This window comes from Cryptomeria japonica, unplaced genomic scaffold (assembly GCF_030272615.1).
Source record: "Cryptomeria japonica unplaced genomic scaffold, Sugi_1.0 HiC_scaffold_354, whole genome shotgun sequence".
In the NCBI taxonomy this organism is placed as follows: Eukaryota; Viridiplantae; Streptophyta; class Pinopsida; order Cupressales; family Cupressaceae; genus Cryptomeria; species Cryptomeria japonica.
This window is the reverse complement of record NW_026729176.1, coordinates 129,001-135,000: the sequence shown is the minus strand read 5'-3', so window position 1 is coordinate 135,000 and position 6,000 is coordinate 129,001. Positions and strand designations below refer to the sequence as shown.

At 62.7% G+C, this 6,000-nt stretch overlaps 1 non-coding gene across 1 annotated transcript; it reads right to left on the bottom strand.

Moving 5' to 3' along the window:
• Positions 1–3,956: 3,956 nt before the first annotated feature.
• LOC131870859 (5S ribosomal RNA) lies at positions 3,957–4,075 on the bottom strand. Its single transcript, XR_009369161.1, has one exon. It is a non-coding gene; the product is annotated as a 5S ribosomal RNA (ribosomal RNA).
• Between the last annotated feature and the right edge of the window lie 1,925 nt (positions 4,076–6,000).

Below are 6,000 nucleotides of genomic sequence, written 5' to 3'. Positions count from 1 at the left end.
CCTTGGTGCGCACAACTTGCCTGGGCTGCGCACCAGGAAGGGCTCAAGATGGCACCCGCGTTCCGTTTTTTTCACTATCTTTCAGAACGGAAATTTTAAAATCTCGTTTTTTTTTGCCTTTTCTGGAAATTAGTGAAGGCAGCGCATCAAAGGTGCGCAACGCTGGTGCGAACCTGGGAGCGCTCCGATGTGTGCTCCAAGGTGCGGCGTGCACGAAGTCGGACCCCGGTTTGCCCCGGGTGCGCACCTCGCGTGCACCTTGGTGCGCACACCTTGGCTGGGTTGCGCGCCCTGGTGGGCACCATGGTGCGCACCAAGGAGCGCTCCGAAGTGTGCTCCAAGGTGCGGCGTGCACGAAGTCGGAGCCCGGTTTGCCCCGGGTGCGCACCTCGCGTGCACCTTCGCCGCGGTGGGCACCATGGCGTGCACGAAGTCGGAGCCCGGTTTGCCCCGGGTGCGCACCTCGCGTGCACCTTCGCCGGGGTGGGCACCTTGGTGTGCAGACCTTGGCTGGGTTGCGCGCCCTGGTGGGCACCATGGTGCGCACCAAGGAGCGCTCCGAAGTGTGCTCCAAGGTGCGGCCTGCACGAAGTCGGAGCCCGGTTTGCCCCGGGTGTGCACCTCGGGTGGGCACCTTGGTGCGCATGCCTTGCCTGGGCTGCGCACCAGGGCGGGCTCAAGATGGCACCCGCGTTCCTTTTTTTTCACTATCTTTCAAAACGGAAATTTTAAAATCTCATTTTTTTTTGCCTTTTTCTGGAAATTAGTGAAGGCAGCGCATCAAAGGTGCGCACCTCGCTGCCCACCACGGTGCGCAACGCCGGTGGGCACCCGGGAGTGCTTCGAAGTGTGCTCCAAGGTGCTGCGTGCACGTTGTCGGAGCCCGGTTTGCCCCGGGTGCGCACCTCGCGTGCACCTTCGTCGGGGTGGGCACCTTGGCTGGGTTTGCCCCGGCTGCGCTCCGAAGCGGGGTTATTGGAGCGCCGCCTCTTTTTTTGTCGGAGCGTTTGGTGGGGTTTCTCGCATTGGCTCTTCCGAGGCCCGGTTGCCACCCTGGCGCGCACGAAGTCGGAAGTAGGGTTAATTGCCCGGGTGCGCACCTTTGCCAGGGTGGGCACCTTACCTGGGCTGCGCACCAGGGCGGGCTCAAGATGGCACGCGCGTTCCGTTTTTTTCACTATCTTTCAAAACGGAAATTTTAAAATCTCCTTTTTTTTTTGCCTTTTCTGGAAATTAGTGAAGGCAGCGCATCAAAGGTGCGCACCTCGCTGCCCACCTTGGTGTGCTCTGAGGTGCGCACCCGGGAGCGCTACGAAGTGTGCTCCAAGGTGCGGCGTGCACGTTGTCGGAGCCCGGTTTGCCCCGGGTGTGCACCTCGCCTGCACCTTGGCCGGGGTGGGCACCTTGGCTGGGTTTGCCCAGGGTGCGCTCCGAAGCGGGGTTACTGGAGCGCCCCCTCTTTTTTTGTCAGAGCGTTTGGTGGGGTTTCTCGCATTGGCTCTTCCCAGGCCCGGTTGTTGGGTGCGCTCCCACCCTGGCGCGCGCGAAGTTGGAAGTTGGGTTAATTGCCCGGGCGCGCACCTTCGCCAGGGTGGGCACCTTGGTGCGCACACCTTGGCTGGGCTGCGCACCAGGGCGGGCTCAAGATGGCACCAGCATTCCCTTTTTCTCACTATCTTTCAAAACGGAAATTTTAAAATCTCGTTTTTTTTTTGCCTTTTATGGAAATTAGTGAAGGCATCGCATCAAAGGTGCGCACCTCGCTGCCCACCTTGGTGTGCTCCGAGGTGCCCACCACGGTGCGCAACGCCGGTGCGAACCCGGGAGCGCCCCGATGTGTGCTCCAAGGTGCGGCGTGCACGAAGTCGGACCCCGGTTTGCCCCGGGTGCGCACCTCGCGTGCACCTTGGTGCGCACACCTTGGCTGGGTTGCGCGGCCTGGTGGGCACCATGGTGCGCACCAAGGAGCGCTCCGAAGTGTGCTCCAAGGTGCGGCGTGCACGAAGTCGGAGCCCGGTTTGCCCCGGGTACGCACCTCGCGTGCACCTTCGCCGGGGTGGGCACCTCGGCTGGGTTGCGCGCCCTGGTGCGCACCAAGGAGCGCTCCGAAGTGTGCTCCAAGGTGCGGCGTGCACGAAGTCGGAGCCCGGTTTGCCCCGGGTGCGCACCTTCGCCGCGGTGCGCACCATGGCGTGCACGAAGTCGGAGCCCGGTTTGCCCCGGGTGCGCACCTCGCGTGCACCTTCGGCGGGGTTGCGCGCCCTGGTGGGCACCATGGTGCGCACCAAGGAGCGCTCCGAAGTGTGCTCCAAGGTGCGGCGTGCACGAAGTCGGAGCCCGGTTTGCCCCGGGTGCGCACCTCGCGTGCACCTTCGGCGGGGTTGCGCGCCCTGGTGGGCACCATGGTGCGCACCAAGGAGCGCTCCGAAGTGTGCTCCAAGGTGCGGCGTGCACGAAGTCGGAGCCCGGTTTGCCCCGGGTGCGCACCTCGCGTGCACCTTCGCCGCGGTGGGCACCATGGCGTGCACGAAGTCGGAGCCCGGTTTGCCCCGGGTGCGCACCTCGCGTGCACCTTCGCCGGGGTGGGCACCTCGGCTGGGTTGCGCGCCCTGGTGCGCACCAAGGAGCGCTCCGAAGTGTGCTCCAAGGTGCGGCGTGCACGAAGTCGGAGCCCGGTTTGCCCCGGGTGCGCACCTCGCGTGCACCTTCGCCAGGGTGGGCACCTCGGTGCGCACACCTTCTCAATGTTTTCTTGCCTTTTCTGGAAATTGGTGAAGGCAGCGCATCAAAGGTGCGCACCTCGGTGTGCTCCGAGGTGCGAACCCGAGAGCGCTCCGAGGTGCCCACGAAGTCGAAAGTCGGGTTAATTGCATTGTTTTCCCCGGGTGCGCTCCGAGGTGCGCAACATCGGCGCGCACCAAGGAGGGCTCCGAAGTGTGCTCCAAGGTGCGCACGATGGCGTGCACCTCTGGTGCGCACGATTCGGAGCTCGGTTTGACCGGGGTGCGCACACCTTGGCTGGGTTGCGCACCTTTTGTGCGCTCCAAGGTGCGCACGAAGTCGGAGCTCGGTTTGCCCCGGGTGCGCACCTTCGCCAGGGTGCGCACCTTGATGCGCACGCCTTGGCTGGGCTGCGCACCTTGGTGGGCGCCATGGTGCGCACCTTTCGTGCGCTCCAAGGTGCGCACGAAGTCGGAGCTCGGTTTGCCCCGGGTGCGCACCTTGGTGGGCGCCATGGTGCACTCCGAGGTGCCCAAGATTGGTGCGCACCAAGGAGCGCTCCGAAGTGCGCTCCAAGGTGCGCGCGAAGTCGAAAGTTGGGTTAATTGTCCGGTTTGCCTCGGGTGCGCACCTTGCGTGCACCTTCGCCAGGGTGGGCGCCTTGGTGCGCACACCTTGGCTGGGCTGCGCACACCTTGGCACCCGCGTTTCCTTCATTTTAAATTTTTTTTTTTTACAATCTCTCAAGTGGGAAATTCTATAATCTCAACTTTTTTTGCCTTTTCAGGAAACTTTTGAATGGAGCGCATCATTGGTGCGCTCCGAAGTGTGCTCCAAAGCTCTCTCCAGCTGCGTGCACCTGCCCCGGCCGCGCACCCGGCCCCGCCCAGCTTCGCTCACCTGTCCCGGGCGTCTGGTGCGGAACCTTAGAGTAAGAAACATCACCGTGCACCTTGGCCAACGTGCGCGACTCGACCGAGCGCGCACTGGCCGAGGTGCACACCGATTTCACCTGGGTGCGCGCGCAGCACCTCGGGCGCACCGGGGTGCGCGCACAACGCCCGGGTTGCACCGTGGCCTGTGTGCTCGGGGCGCCTCGGGTGCGCGCTCGGTGTCGCCCCCGCGCGCGCGGTAGTGCGGGCAGCGCACCCCGGCCCGGCCCGGCCCCGACGAGAACGCAAACGGGCAAAAGGTTTATTCAAATAGCATTGCGACGCCCGGCGAAAAACTAAAAAAGGGTGCAACACCGGGACTTCCCGGGAGGTCACCCATCCCAGTACTACTCCGGCCCAAGCGCGCTTAACTGCGGAGTTCTGATGGGATCCGGTGCACTAACGCTGGTATGATCGCACCCGTTATGAGCTTGTCGCAGTGTGTACTTAGCAAACCGCGACCCACGTGCGAATCCACCCCGGCCACCCACCCCCGTCGAGGTGCACACCCTCCCTCGCGAAGTGCGCCCCGTTCGCCAAGTGTGAGCCCTGCCCGGGTGCGCGCACCTTGCTAGGGCGTCGGGTGTGCACCCGGCCCGGCCTACGTGCGTGCACCTGGAGGGGGCGTCGTGTGCGTGCAGTGTCCCGTCTGCAACGCGGTGCCCACACACCACCTCGGGCGCAACGACCTGCGCTCACATGTGGGCCGAGTGCACCTTGGTGCATGTTCGGGGCGCCTCGGGTGCACGCTCGATCTTGCCCCGGTGCACCAAGGCGCTCGGTTTGCCCCGGGTGCGCACTTGGTGCAAGGTGGGCACCCAAAATAGGGATCAAGCACCAAAACACAAGTTTCGGGATGCAAAATGGGACCCAAGGACCACAAATGCGTTCCAAGACCCATGATGGGTCCACGAGAACAAAAATGTGTTCCGAGACTTAATAAACAAATATTGGGTTTTAGGAGAAGAAACATGCTCTGATGCCCAAAACGAGAATCGACCCCGAAAAGGCCACAGGCCAAAAGTGGGATGCGAGACAAAAAAAAATGGGACCCGAGGACCAAAATTGGGTTCCCAGGTCGAAGACAGGGCAACCGGACAAGAAACGACCTCTAAGGCTCGAAATGAGTCCCGACGACTAAAACTTGACAAGAAGCACCCATCAGGCACCCAACTCGACACCCATGGGATGCCGACCCACCCGGGCTTCCACCTAGCACACCTTGGCACCCACCCACCCTCGCACCCAACCTCGCACCCAACTTAGCACCTTTGAACCCACATTGGCACTCACCCTGACCCTGGCACCTTGGAACCCACATTGGCACTCACCTTGACCCTGGCACCCACCTTTGCACTCACCTTGGGACCCACCCTGGCTCCCACCTCGGCACCCACCCAGACACCCACCTTGGTTCCTTGGCACCCACCTTGGATCCTTGGCACCCACCCCGACACCCACCTTGGCACGCAACTTGGCTACTTGCCACCCACCTTGGCTCCTTGACGCCCACCCCGACAACCACCCCGTGACCTACCCTGGCTAGGGTTGGTGCACACCCACCCTGGTGCCCACCTTGGCACCCACCCTATGACCCACCTTGGCACGCACCTTAGTACCCACCCCGTTACCCACCCTAGGACCCACCCCGTGACCCACCTTGGCCAGGGTGGGTGCCTTGGTGCGCACAACTTGCCTGGGCTGCACACCAGGGCGGGCTCAAGATGGCACCCGCGTTCCGTTTTTTTCACTATCTTTCAAAACGGAAATTTTAAAATCTCATTTTTTTCTTTTTTTTGCCTTTTCTGGAAATTAGTGAAGGCAGCGCATCAAAGGTGCGCAATGCTGGTGCGAACCCGGGAGCGCTCCGATGTGTGCTCCAAGGTGCGGCGTGCACGAAGTCCGAGCCCGGTTTGCCCCGGGTGCGCACCTCGCGTGCACCTTCGCCGGGGTGAGCACCTTGGCTGGGTTGCGCGCCCTGGTGCGTACCAAGGAGCGCTCTGAAGTGTGCTCCAAGGTGCGGCGTGCACGAAGTCGGAGCCCGGTTTGCCCCGGGTGTGCACCTCGGGTGCGCACCTCGCGTGCACCTTCGCTGCGGTGGGCACCTTGGCTGGGTTGCGCGCCTTGGTGGGCACCATGCAGTGCACGAAGTCGGAGCCCGGTTTGCCCCGGGCGCGCACCTCCGCCAGGGTGGGCACCTTGGTGCGCACAACTTGCCTGGGCTGCGCATCAGGAAGGGCTCAAGATGGCACCCGCGTTCCGTTTTTTTCACTATCTTTCAGAACGGAAATTTTAAAATATCGTTTTTTTTTGCCTTTTCTGGAAATTAGTGAAGGCAGCGCATCAA